The 15,152-nt window shown below is 37.0% G+C and overlaps 1 protein-coding gene across 1 annotated transcript in view; it reads left to right on the top strand.

The window, feature by feature from the left end:
* Window positions 1-15,152, top strand: part of GRIN3A (glutamate ionotropic receptor NMDA type subunit 3A) — a 189,472-nt gene that overhangs the window by 127,588 nt on the left and 46,732 nt on the right. The gene's annotated exons all lie outside the window — the stretch shown is intronic.

The raw sequence follows: 15,152 nt of genomic DNA, 5'->3' as shown, positions 1-15,152 counted from the left end.
TTTTGCTTTCAACTTGGTCAGCCAATCAATCAAACTTCAGGACCAAATAAAGACTGCATTGTCAGTAACTCCTTTCATTCTGGACAACAGTTGATATATGGAGCCAATAGTTTGAACCAGCAAATTTCACATCTCCAATTCCCAGCTTCCCTCCTATGACAGTACACACTGGCTCCCAGAACAGCCATACTCACTTGTCAGAAAGCATTTTGACTAGAAATAATCCCATGGGGATGCTCAAGTCTTATTTCCAGAAAACTATACTTTCCTGTATGTTAACTAGTATATCAAGGCTATTCAGATTCCAGTTCCCCAACCACAGTTGGTCTCTGTCTTTCCTAAACACATCAGCAGTTTTTTTTTTTTCCCATCTTCATTTTTGTGATGAATGAGAATGTTAACAGCTGATGCTGTTTCTTTGAGCCTTCTCCTAAGAGAAATCAGTCCCCTCTCCAGGCAAAGTGACCTCCGCCTTAGCCTGGAATAGAATGCAGGAAGAGAGACATTTAGTGGTAGGGGTCTTCTGTTGAGACAACAGTGACAAAGACACAATTGTGTTGCAGGGCACAAAAAGAGAAACCAAAGAAAAACTAGAAAACCAAAAGAATGTTGATTATATAACCACATTTCGATGTAAGAGTGGAAAATTTCCCATTTGTGTGGCATCTGGGTAAATGGAAAGGATGTTATTTCCTTTTTCTATCCTAGATACACAGGGTAATTGAAGTCCCTTTTGCCATTAGCAGCTGTTAACAATGAATCATTTGTAGTGGGTAAAAGAATGAGGGACTCTTGTTTTCCACCTTTGTTTTCAGGGGGCAACTCTATCTTGTCAAAAGGCAGTGGTGAAATGGCTTGTTTGCCTCTGCTAGACCCCAGTGCCAGATGCCACACAATTAATTCCCCACTGGTTTCCTGTTCACATTTCCATCTGTGCTCATGAGACTTGGTGTCTCACAGTCTCCATCATCTCCAGACACCACATTGTTTTCCAAGGGAATAAATACAAAATGGCACAGGGAAACACTCTCTCTGCAAGACAGCAGAAAGACTATAGACTTGAATACAGAGAATATTCTCATCATTGTTGGTCTATTCTTTAAAAAGCCACTGCTGGTTTATTCTGGGTGATGTGCAAATCAGAAATTTTAATTCAATACAGCCTCTGTGAACAAGTTTACAACCTAAAGGCAGAACTTGGTAAAACACAAAGTAAGCATACTTATAAGTTACAAAAAAACAATGTGATAGAGATACTAATAAAACTCTTGACTATAGCTTTAAAGAAAAAATTAATAGATTTTAATGGAATATTTCTCTCTTCATGAAATTTTTAAAAAATATTATATGCTTTTCATTAACAACATTTAGGTTTTTTTAATTTATGAAAATGTGTACTTTATTATTAATTAATTAGACTTTATAGGCATAAAATATCACAAAAGCAATTTATGAACAATTTTTACCTATTTAGCTTACAGGAATGTTCCGTATGTCTGTATTCTCTCACAGGATCTAGTGCAATGCAAGGCATTTAACAGTTATGTAATAAATGATTTATTACCCTATTATATAACTCATTAAGTTGTATTTGACTAAATACCTAATCACTTCCTTATGTAGGTAATCAAAAGTACCCTGAAAAGTCTGCATATACTTTCCAAAGTGTTTAAAAGATTTTGGGAACTTAGGAGGGAAAATGGAATCCATTGATTCCCTCATGCTGAAGGTACATTCACTCTCTGTTCAGTTCAGTCACTCAGTCATGTCCGACTCTGCGACCCCATGGACTGCAGCACGCCAGGCCTCCCTGTCCATCACCAACCCCCAGAGTCTACTCAAACTCATGTCCATTGAGTCGGTGATGCCATCACTCTCTGTAGTAATGACATTATATCAACTCAGTGTGACTACTAAACACCCTTCCCAACTTCACCATTCTGCTTTTATTTAACACCTAAAGGTCAATGGGGGGCAAATGAGAGACAACAGTCCACACTGACTTTGAAACCATTCCGTGAGTCTTCAGTGCAGCAAACCAAAATTATTAAATATTCAAGAACATGTGGAAAGTCTCTGGTCTTATTAAAAACTATATACCAGGGACACAAAGATATATTGTCTGTCTGAAAAAAGAAAGTGTTGAGATAATTGAATACATGTCCCAAATTTATGCATTGGAGTAAACTGACAGTAAAGGTCAAATGAGAAGAAAAAGTAATGGAACTGCACAGTAATGATTTGTGAACTTTCTGCCAAAGACCTTTGCCTGTTTTTGAGTTTGTTCTTTTACTTGCTTTCCACTAATTATTTAGTACAGTGCTTGAAGCACTAGCTCTGGAGTCTTGAGTGCTTAGGTTACAATAGAGTTGCTGTTCCCAAATAACTCTGTTAGTTGGGCAAGTCACAATCTGTTCTTCAGCTTCCTCATCTGCATAATGGGTTTGTGAATAGTACATCTAGGACAGAGTTGCTATGATGATTAAGTAAAATAATACATGTAAAGCATGTTCAAGCACATAGTAAAAGTGACAGCGAGAGTGTTAATGGCTCAGTAGTTTCCAACTCCTTGTGACCCCTTGGACTGTAGCCCACCGGGCTTCTCGTCCATGGAATTTTCAAGGCAAGAATACTAGAGTGGGTTGCAATTTCCTTCTCCAAAAGATTTTCCTGACCCAGGGATCAAACCCAGTTCTCCTATATTGCAGGTATATTCTTTTCTATCTGAGTCACCAGGCTATTATTCAATATATTCAATATAATATTATTCAATATATTCAATATAATATTAAATATACTAAAGGATTGAGACCAATTTACTATAAAATTATCCCAAGATAGATCACCTTCATATATCTCAGCTTCTTACACACACTCTGTCTCCACTTTGATGTGCTGAAGATAAAGGAAACCCATTTTTAAAGTCTCCTTTAAGGTTAGAACTATTCCAAAATATGCTCAACCATCGCTCTGGAATAGCTGATTGACTGTAAAACTGAATTTATCTTTCTTCCGGAGGTGTTTTTAACACTAAGATCTTATTTTCAAAATATCTATTTTCCAACCACATTTCAGGAAGATTTTTGTAGTCTATGAATTTTTAACTATACACTTGCTAGCCAAAATACATTTCTACCACTCTTAGCTTAGTAAAGCTGATGTATCCATGGGGAAAATATTAGAATTCTATTCTGAAAATTGTTCTCTTGGGCTATTAAGCTGTATCCAGTTTCCAGGGTGCCTGAAGTCTTCATCTCTAGGGTTGAAGGATTCCATTTCACTTCATTCATCAACCACAAAATAGTCAGCCTCATCTTTATTGCAAAGCCAAATTTCTAATGATAATGAAAGCAACTCAGGCTGCTAAGTTGAGTCAGCAATTTAAAGATAAGAAGTCTTTGACCAATGAACACAATCAAATTTGAAAAGCAGCTGACAAAGAAGACAGAAATGAAATCTTCAAGGCTTTACTATTTTATGTTTCTGAATTGATTTTTGTGTCTTTTAACACATACCTCTTCTAATTACCACATAACTATTTTGCCTGTTTTTCCCTATGTTCCATATGCATAGTTGTTTTAATTAGCTAATAATAATTTTATTAATGCCAATAATTATTAAAATATTAACACTTAATATATGTGTTAAAATTGAAAATTTTAAAGAATGGTCATCTATTTTTAGTAGTCAATTACATATTAACCTTAACATGATGAAGTAGAGTGATTTCATATTAATTATTTCCTACATAGCAATTTTCTAAATGTCTCTGCAATTTCAACACAACTTTTTCCCTTAAAGTAATTTTTATACTTCTGTTGTAATGCCAAAATTCTATTCTTAAAATATGTAAATGTATATCATAACTATTAATCTTAGATTTTTAAACTTTCATAAAGATTCTTCTTAAAGATTTCTTAAAGTTAAAAATTTTTTAAACTTTCTTTGCATCCATGGGGTTGCAAAGAGTTGGACACAGCTGAGTGACCAACACTGCAAACTCTATGGCACTTGGCTGAGTGTCTGAGACAGAACAGCTTTCAACCTCTATTTGTGAAAGTGATGCATAGCTGTCCAATAAATAGTTGTCAAGTGAAAAACAAAAACAATCCTGCAATGATTACATTAACTTGGACTAGAATTACTGACTTTAGGAGGATTTTTAGGAGAAGCAATATAACCAGGAAGGATCCTTGCTAGTTACTTTCCCCATTTGTGTTCAATCATACCAGTTGGGGCTGCACTTATGCTGTATTTACACAATTTACTGAAAAGTTTATGACAAAATCTGCCCATGAATAATATTTATATTTGTATCTGCTGAATTCAAGCCACCAGTTCACACTGAAGAAATCAAAGAGGAAATAAAAAAAATGAAAACAAAGCAAAAGCAGAATGGTTCAAAACCTATGGGATACAGAAAAAGTAGTTCTAAGACAAAAGTTTATAGCAATACACTCTTACCTCAAGAAAAATCTCAAGTAAACAATCTAACCTTATATCTAAAACAATTAGAGGAAGAAGAATAAACAAACCACCAGTTTAGATGATTGTAGGTTTTTACTGTATTGCCTGGCTTGGGGATATTATGTCAATATGACTGTAGTGACAGGGGCTGTTTGAAGGGGAGGAATATGTCAAATATTCCTTTGCCTTGGTCTCATGCTATAATGGATACATTGGAAGAAGCACTGGTTTTTAGATTCAAGCAGACCCAATTTCAAATGCTAGCTTTGCCAACTGTGATCTGCGTGACATTAGGCCATTTATTTGCTCAGTCTTTAAATCTCTACTCCTTGGAAGAGAAGCTAAGACCAACCTAGATAGCGTATTAAAAAGCAGAGACATTACTTTGCCAACAAAGGTCCATCTAGTCAAAGCTATGGTTTTCCAGTAGTCATGTAAGGATGAGTGAGTTGGACTATAAAGAAAGCTGAGCACCAAAGAATTGATGCTTTGAACTGTGGTGTTGCAGAAGACTCTTAAGAGTCCCTTGGACTCTTAAGGGGATCCAACCAATCAATCTTAAAGGAAAATCAGCCCTGAATATTCATTGGAAGGACTGATGCTGAAGCTGAAACTCCAATACTTTGGCCATCTGATGCAAAGAACTGACTCATTGGAAAAGACCCTGATGCTGGGAAAGATTGAAGGCAGGAGGAGAAGGGGATGACAGAGGATAAAGTGGTTGGATGGCATCACCGACTCGATGGACATGAGTTTGAGCAATCTCCAGAAGTTGGTGATGGACAAGGAAGTCTGGATTGCTGCAGTCCATGGGGTTGCAGAGTCAGATGTGACTGAGCGACTGCCTGAACTAAGTAATACATATCCTGCATGGGTGGTATCTGGCACACCATAGGGCTCAGTATGTTCAGGTTCTCATTATTAGAACCCCAGAGAGATTTAACTGACCTGTATGCCACAACCTAATATGCAATCTTAGACTAGTGCATGATCTATAAACTGGAGTAAGGCATATAAAAAGTCCATTACTGAACAGTACTTGGCAAATAGTAAGCCCTCTATAGTATTAGAAATTGTTGTTGTTGTTGAAAGTTATTGCCTCAGGAGGAAAAAATACAAATTATTCAGCAAACCTGGCCTAATTATTCTGACCACACTCACCAAATAGTTCCAAGTCCTTACTTGTTAGTATAAGTCTCTGTCCTTCTCGCACAAGCTGGTACAACCTTAGATGTCTCAGTTGTAATGAAATAATCATTATGCAGTACATTGTTTAGTATCTGCCTCCCTAAGAGGATACATGCCATGACAGCAGGGACTATATTTACCTTACTTACTGCTAAATCCCAACCACTTAACACAGTGCCTATTCATTCAGTAAATATGCATTGAATGGATGAATGAGTGAATGAATAAATGTGTGAATTAGTCAGTGAATATTATTATACACATGACTAGTATTGTGCCTGACATGTAAATAGGTACTGAATGAATTCTGTGCAGCTGAATTGTCAATAGCATTCATTATAATAAACATTTCCAAAGAAACTTTGTTACTTCCTTATAGTTACCCATTACTTTTTAAAAAAATGTTATTTAATGATAACATCAGCTGAAGAACAGACTGCCCGGGTAAAGTCTTTTATTGTCAGCCTTGCCTTTCAAACCAAAACTACTAGGCACAAAACAGGCACTCAAAATAGCTCTTTGAATGGAAAATTCTAATCATGCTCTTGACATTGTCATCATTTCCTTGACTCTCCTTTGTTAAGGAACAAACAAAATTACCAAGGGGAAAAAACATACAGCTCTTTAAAATGCAAAATTTTTTCTGTATTATTTATTTCTTCTCTTTTATTAGTTATACACAAATCTCAAGCCTCATATTTTTAAAAAAGAACTTGTGTAATCAGAGGAGGAGACAGACTAGTGAACACATGGCCTTGACTTTCCTGCAGTGAATTACATGACCAGAGCCCAGAAAGAGAAGCTCAGTTCACCTACTCCTGGACTCTCATGTGCTAAGATCACAAAACCTGAGCCATGACCAGAAAAGCTGCACCAAAGGTTTCCCGAATGAAGTGACACAACGTGCCCAGAGGCCTGAGTCACTGCCCTGTCCTGGGCTGGAGGTGGACTCCTCGCCCCAGGAAGACCAGCCCTGTTTGACAGCTGCCTTCCTAGGTGGTCCCTGAAAAGACTACCGGGAGCAACAGAGATCAAGCCCTGAGCCTTTGGAGTGGGAGCACTGATTCCAAGACCCTAGTCTACCAGAGAACTAACCCTAGGGGGTATCAAATAGTGAAAGCTCACACAAAGGAAACCATTTGAATACAAAATCCAACATCACCCAACCAGCAGTAACACCCTGTGCAGGACTCCTCATCTAAACAACAAAGAAAACAAAAATACAAAGCCAGTCATCATCAGACAGGATTACCACCTCACTCAGCTTGCCCATCAGAGGAAAAACAAACAAACAAACAAAAACTCAGCACAAATCTCACCCTAGATGAAGCTTACATAAAACACTGGACCAACCTTATGAGGGCAGAAACCAAAAGGAAGAAAGAATTCAATCTTCTTCATGGAAAGAATTCAACTTTCCTTGAATCTGGGAAAAGGAGACCTCAAACACAATAAGTTTAAAAAAAAATAATGAAAAGGCAGAGAAATACTACACAAATGAAGAAACAAACTAGAAACACAGAAGTCCAAATAAATGCAGAGGAAATAGGCAAACCACCTGAAAAACAGTTCAGAAAAATGACAGTAAAGATTAAACTGATAAGAACAGATACTACACTTGATCTTAGCCAAATTAACAAATTGAAAGATAAAAACCATATGATTATCTCAATAGATGCAGAGAAAACCTTTGACAAAATTCAACACTCATTTATGATTAAAACTCTCCAGAAAGCAGGAATAGAAGGAACATACCTCAACATAATAAAAGCTATATATGACAAACCCACAGCAAGCATCACCCTCAATGGTGAAAAATTGAAAGCATTTCCCCTGAAATCAGGAACAAGACAAGGGTGCCCACTCTCACCACTACTATTCAACATAGTGTTGGAAGTTCTGGCCACAGCAATCAGAGCAGGAAAAGAAGTAAAAGGAATCCAGATAGGAAAAGAAGAAGTGAAACTCTCGCTGTTTGCAGATGACATGATCCTCTACATAGAAAACCCTAAAGACTCTACCAGAAAATTACTAGAGCTAATCAATGAATATAGTAAAGTTGCAGGATATAAAATTAACACACAGAATCCCTTGCATTCCTATACACTAACAATGAGAAAACAGAAAGAGAAATTAAAGAAACAATACCATTCACCATTGCAACAAAAAGAATAAAATACTTAGGAGTATATCTACCTAAAGAAACAAAAGACCTATACATAGAAAACTATAAAACACTGATCAAAGAAATCAAAGAGGACACAAACAGATGGAGAAACATACCGTGTTCATGGATTGGAAGAATCAATATTGTCAAAATGGCTATTCTACCCAAAGCAATCTATAGATTCAATGCAATCCCTATCAAGCTACCAACGGTATTTTCACAGAACTAGACCAAAGAATTTCACAATTTGTATGGAAATACAAAAAACCTCGAATAGCCAAAGCAATCTTGAGAAAGAAGAATGGAACTGGAGGAATCAACCTGCCTGACTTCAGACTATACTACAAAGCCACAGTCATCAAGACAGTATGATACTGGCACAAAGACAGAAATATAGATCAATGGAACAGAATAGAAAGCCCAGAGATAAATCCACGGACCTATGGACACCTTATCTTTGACAAAGGAGGCAAGGATATACAAGGGAAAAAAGACAACCTCTTTAACAAGTGGTGCTGGGAAAACTGGTCAACCACTTGTAAAAGAATGAAACTAGAACACTTTCTAACACCATACACAAAAATAAACTCAAAATGGATTAAAGATCTAAATGTAAGACCAGAAACTATAAAACTCCTAGAGGGAGAACATAGGCAAAACACTCTCAGACATAAATCACAGCAGGATCCTCTATGACCCACCTCCCAGAATATTGGAAATAAAAGCAAACTTAAACAAATGGGACCTAATGAAACTTAAAAGCTTTTGCACAACAAAGGAAACTATAAGCAAGGTGAAAAGACAGCCCTCAGATTGGGAGAAAATAATAGCAAATGAAGCAACAGACAAAGGATTAATCTCAAAAATATACAAGCAACTCCTGCAGCTCAATTCCAGAAAAATAAATGACCCAATCAAAAAATGGGCCAAAGAACTAAACAGACATTTCTCCAAAGAAGACATACAGATGGCTAACAAACACATGAAAAGATGCTCAACATCACTCATTATCAGAGAAATGCAAATCAAAACCACAATGAGGTACCATTACACGCCAGTCAGGATGGCTGCTATCCAAAAGTCTACAAGCAATAAATGCTGGAGAGGGTGTGGAGAAAAGGGAACCCTCTTACACTGTTGGTGGGAATGCAAACTAGTACAGCCGCTATGGAAAACAGTGTGGAGATTTCTTAAAAAACTGGAAATAGAACTGCCATATGACCCAGCAATCCCACTTCTGGGCATACACACTGAGGAAACCAGATCTGAAAGAGACACGTGCACCCCAATGTTCATTGCAGCACTGTTTATAATAGCCAGGACATGGAAGCAACCTAGATGCCCATCAGCAGAGAATGGATAAGGAAGCTGTGGTACATATACACCATGGAATATTACTCAGCCATTAAAAAGAATTCATTTGAATCAGTCTAATGAGATGGATGAAACTGGAGCCCATTATACAGAGTGAAGTAAGCCAGAAAGATAAAGAACATTACAGCATACTAACACATATATATGGAATTTAGAAAGATGGTAACGATAACCCTATATGCAAAACAGAAAAAGAGACACAGAAATACAGAACAGACTTTTGAACTCTGTGGGAGAATGTGAGGGTGGGATGTTTCAAAAGAACAGCATGTATACTATCTATGGTGAAACAGATCACCAGCCCAGGTGGGATGCATGAGACAAGTGCTCGGGCCTGGTGCACTGGGAAGACCCAGAGGAATCGGGTGGAGAGGGAGGTGGGAGGGGGGATCGGGATGGGGAATACGTGTAAATCTATGGCTGATAAGAAAAAATATATATATATATATATATATTCTGAATGAGAAAAACAAAATGACAGTAAAGATTATCAAAAACCTTGAAAAAAAAATGGAGAAAATACAAGAATCAATTAACAAAGACTTAGAAGAATTAAAGAATAAACATACAGAGACAAACAACACAATTACTGAAATTAAAAATACTCTAGAAGGAATCAATAGCAAAATATCTGAAGCAGAACAATTCAGTGAGCTGGAAGATAAAATGGTGGAAATAACTTCTGAAGAGCAGAATAAAGTAAAAGGATGAAAAGAACTGAGGACAGTCCCAGAGACCTCTGGGACAATATCAAAAGCATCAACATTCGAATTATAGAGGTCCCAGAAAAAGAAGAGAAAAGGAAAGGGTATGAGAAAATTTTTGAAGAGATTATAGTTGAAAATTTCCCCAATATGGAAAAGGAAATAGTCAATCAACTCCAAGAGGCACAAAGAGTCCCATACAGGATAAACCCAAGAAGAAGCACTCCAAGACACATACTAATCAAACTAACAAAGACTAGACACAAAGAAAGAATACTAAAAGCAGCAAGGGAGAAGCAACAAGTAACATACAAGGGGAACCCCATATGCTTAACAGCTGATCTTTCAGCAGAAACTCTGCAGGCCAGAAGGGATTGGCAGGATATATTTAAAGTACTGAAAGGGAAAAGTCTCCAACCAAGATTACTGTAACCAGCAAGGATCTCATTCAAAACTGATGGAGAAAGAAAAAGCTTTTCAGAAAAGCAAAAGTTAAGAGAATTCAGTACTATCAAACCAACTTTACAGAAAATGTTAAAGGGACTTATAATATAGTCAAGAAATATAAGAGAAGAAAAAAAGATCTACAAAATCAACCCCAAACAATTAAGAAAATGGCAATAGGAACATATATATCAATAATTACTTTAAATGTAAATGGGTTAAATGCTCCAATGAAAAGACACAGACTGGCTGAATGGATACAAAAACAAGACCCATATATATGCTGTCTACAAGAAACCCACTTCAGACCTCAAGACACACGGGAACTGAAAGTGAGAGGATGGAAAAATATGTTCCATGCAAATGGGAAGCAAAAGAAAGCTGGAGTAGCAATCCTCATATCAGACAAAATAGACCTTAAAATTAGGAAAATTACAAGAGATAAGGAAGGACACTACATAATGATCAAGGGATCAATCCAAGAGGAAGACATAACAACTGGAAATATCTATGCACCCAACATAGGAGCACTTCAACACATAAGACAAACACTAACAGACATAAAAGGATAAATTGACAGTTACACAATAATAGTAGGAGATTGTAACACCTCACTCACACCAATGGACAGATCATCAAAACAGTAAATTAATAAGGAAATCAAGTCTTAAATGATACATTAGATGAGTTGGATCTCATTGATATCTTCAGGACATTCCATCCAAAAGCAGAGGAATATACCTTCTTCTCAAGTGCACATGGAACATTCTCCAGGATAAATCACATCTTGGATCACAAATGAAACCTCAATAAATTTAAGAAAATTGAAATCGTATCAAGCATCATCTTCTCCAACCACAATTCTATGAGACTAGATATAAATTACAAGAAAAAAAACTATAAGAAACACAAACACATGGAGATTAAGCAATCCATTTCTAAATAACCAATAGGTTACTGAAGAAATCAAAAGGGAAATCAAAAAATTTCTAGAAACAAATGACAATGAAAGCACCACAACTCAAAACCTATGGGAAGCAGCAAAACCAGTTCTAAGAGGGAAGTTTATAGCAATACAATTCTACCTCAAGATACAAGAAAAACATTGAATAGACAACCTAACTTTACACCTAAAACAACTGGAAAAATAACAACAAAAAACAAAAAAAAAATTAGTAGAAGGAAAGAAATCATAAAGATCCGAGCAGAAATAAATGAAAAAGAAAGAAACAATAGTAAAGATTAATAAAACTAGAAGCTGGTTCTTTGAGAAGATTAACAAAACTGACAAGCCTTTAGCCAGACTCATTAAGAAGAAAAGAGAGAAAAATCAAATCAACAAAATGAGAAATGAAAAAGGAGAGGTTCCAACAGACAATGCACAAATACAAAGGATTGTAAGAGACTATTACGAACAACTATATGGCAATAAAATAGATAACCTGAAAAAAATGGACAGATTCTTAGAAAAGTTCAATCTTCCAAGACTGAACCAGGAAGAAATAGAAATTATGAACAACCCAATTACAAGCACTGAAATGGAAGCTGTGATCAAAAATACCCCAAAAAACAAAAGCCCAGGACCAGATGGCTTCACAGGAGAAGTCTATCAAATGTTTAGAGAAGAGCTAATGCCTATCCTTCTAAAACTTTTTCAAAAACTTGCAGAAGAAAAAAAAAAAAAAAAACTTGCAGGGGAAGGAACACTTCAAAATTCATTCTATGAGGCCACAGTCACCCTGATACCAAAACCAGACAAAAACAGCACAAAAAAGGAAACTACAGGCCAATAGATGCCAAAATACTCAAAAAAATTTAGCAAACAGAATTCAGCAACACATCAAAAAGCTCATACACCATGATCAAGTTTGGTTTATTCCAGGAATGCAAGGATTCTTCAGTATACACAAATCAATCAATGTGATTCACCATATTAACAAGTTGAAAGATAAAAACCATTTGATCATCTCAAGAGATGCAGAAAAAGTCTTTGACAAAATTCAATACCCATTTATTATTAAAACTCTTCAAAAACTGGCCCTAGAAGGAACCTAACTCAACATAGTAAAGGCCATATATGATAACCTACAGCAAACTTTATTCTCAATGGTGAAAAACTGAAAGCATTCCCCCTAAGATCAGGAACAAGACAAGGCTATCCCCTTTCGCCACTATCATTCAACATAGTTCTGGAAGTCCTAGCTTCAGCAATCAGAGAAGAAAAAGAAATAAAAGGAATCCAGATCAGAAAAGAAGGAGAGCTCTCACTGTTTGCAGATGACATGCAAATGTACATGCAGATGTACATCAGTTCAGTTCAGTTCAGTTCAGTTGCCAGTCGTGTCCGACTCTTTGTGACCCCATGAACCGCAGCATGCCAGGCCTCCCTGTCCATCACGAACTGCCAGAGTCTACCCAAACCCATGTCCATTGAGTCCGTGATTCCATCCAATCATCTCATCCTCTGTCGTCCCCTTCTCCTCCTGCCCTCAGTCTTTCCCAGCATCAGGGTCTTTTCAAATGAGTCAGCTCTTCGCATCAGGTGGCCAAAGTATTGGAGTTCAGCTTCAACATCAGTCCTTCCAATGAACACCCAGGACTGATCTCCTTTAGGATGGACTGGTTGGATCTCCTTGCAGTCCAAGGACTCTCAAGAGTCTTCTCCAACACCACAGTTCAAAAGCATCAATTCTTCGGTGCTCAGCTTTCTTTATGGTCCAACTCTCATATCCATACATGACTACTGGAAAAACCATAGCCTTGACTAGATGGACCTTTGTTGGCAAAGTAATGTCTCTGCTTTTTAATATGCTATCTAGGTTGGTCATAACTTTCCTTCCAAGGAGTAGGCATCTTTTAATTTCATGGCTGCGATCACCATCTGCAGTGATTTTGAAGCCCCCAAAAATAAAGTCAGCCACTGTTTCCACTGTTTTCCCATCTATTTGCCATGAAGTGATGGGGCCGGATGCCATGATCTTAGTTTTCTGAATGTTGAGTTTTAAGCCAACTTTTTCACTCTCCTCTTTCACTTTCACCAAGAGGATTTTTAGTTCTTCTTCACTTTCTGCCATAAGGGTGGTGTCATCTGCATATCTGAGGTTATTGATATTTCTCCCGACAATCTTGATTCCAGCTTGTGCTTCCTTCAGCCCAGTGTTTCTCATGATGTACTCTGCATATAAGTTAAATAAGCAGGGTGACAATATACAGCCTTGACGTACTCCTTTTCCTATTTGGAACCGGTTTGTTGTTCCATGTCCAGTTCTAGCTGTTGCTTCCTGACCTGCACACAGGTTTCTCAAGAGACAGGTCAGGTGGTCTGGTATTCATAGAAAACCCTAAAGATACTGTCAGAAAATTACTAGAGCTAATCAGTGAATTTAGCAAAGTTGCAGGATACAAAATCAATACACAGAAATCACTTGCATTTCTATATACTAACAATGAAAAATCAGAAAGAGAAATTAAGGAATCAATCCCATTCACCATTGAAACAAAAAGAATTAAATATCTAGGATTTATTCCTAAGGAGACAAAAGAACTGTACACAGAAAATTATAAGACACTGATGAAAGAAATCAAAGACAACATAAACAGATGAAGAGATGTTCCATGTTCCTGGGTAGGAAGACTCAATATTGTGAAAATCACTGTAGTACCAAAAGCAATCTACAGATTCAATGTGATCCCTATCAAATTACCAAGGCATTTTTCACGGAACTAAAACAAAAAATTTCACAATTCATATGGAAACACAAAAGACCCCGAATAGCCAAAACAGCCTTGAGAAAGAAGAATGGAGCTGGAGGAATCAACCTTCCTGACTTCAGATTATACTACAAAGCTACAGTCATCAAGATAGTATGGTACTGGCACAAAAACAGAAATATAGACCAATGGAACAAGATCGAAAGCCCGGAAATAAACCTATGCACCTATGGGTACCTTAATTTTGACAAAGGAGGCAAGAATATACAATGGGGCAAAGACAGCCTCTTCCATAAATGGTGCTGGGAAAACTGGACAGATACATGTAAAACAATGAAATTAGAACACTTCCTAACACCATACTCAAAGATAAACTCAAAATGGATTAAAGACCTAAATGTAAGACCAGAACCTATAAAACTCTTAGAGGAAAACATAGGCAGAACACTCGATGACACAAAAGTAAACAAGTGGGACCTGATTAAACTTAAAAGTTTTTTCACAGCAAAGGAAACTATAAGCAAGGTGAAAAGACAGCCCTCAGAATGGGGGGAAATAATAGCAAATGAAATAACTGACAAAGGATTAATTTCCAAAATATACAAGCAGCTCATACAACTCAATACCAGAAAAACAAACCACCCAGTCAAAAAGTGGGAAAAAGACCTAAACAGACATTGCTCCAAACAAGACTTACAGTTGGCTAACAAACACATGAAAAGATGTTCCAACATCGCTCATTATTAGAGAAATGCAAATCAAAACTACAATGAGATATCACCTCACACCAGTTGGAATGGCCCTCATCAAAAAGTCTACAAACAATAAATGCTGGAGAGGGTGTGGAGAAAAGGGAACACTCTTGCACTGTTGGTGGGAATGTAAACTGATACAGCCACTATGGAAGTTGGTATGGAAATTCCTCAAAAAACTAAGACGGTGAGGAGATTCCTCAAAACCACCACATGACCCAGCAATCCCACTCCTAAGCATATACCCTAAGGACATCAAAATTGAAAGAGACACAAGTATCTCATCGTTCATTGCAGCACTATTTACAATAGCTAGAACATGGAAGCAACCTAAATGTCCACGGA

The sequence above is a fragment of the Cervus canadensis genome, chromosome 30, assembly GCF_019320065.1.
Source record: "Cervus canadensis isolate Bull #8, Minnesota chromosome 30, ASM1932006v1, whole genome shotgun sequence".
NCBI classification, from domain to species: domain Eukaryota; kingdom Metazoa; phylum Chordata; class Mammalia; order Artiodactyla; family Cervidae; genus Cervus; species Cervus canadensis.
This window is presented reverse-complemented; position numbering and strand designations above follow the sequence as displayed.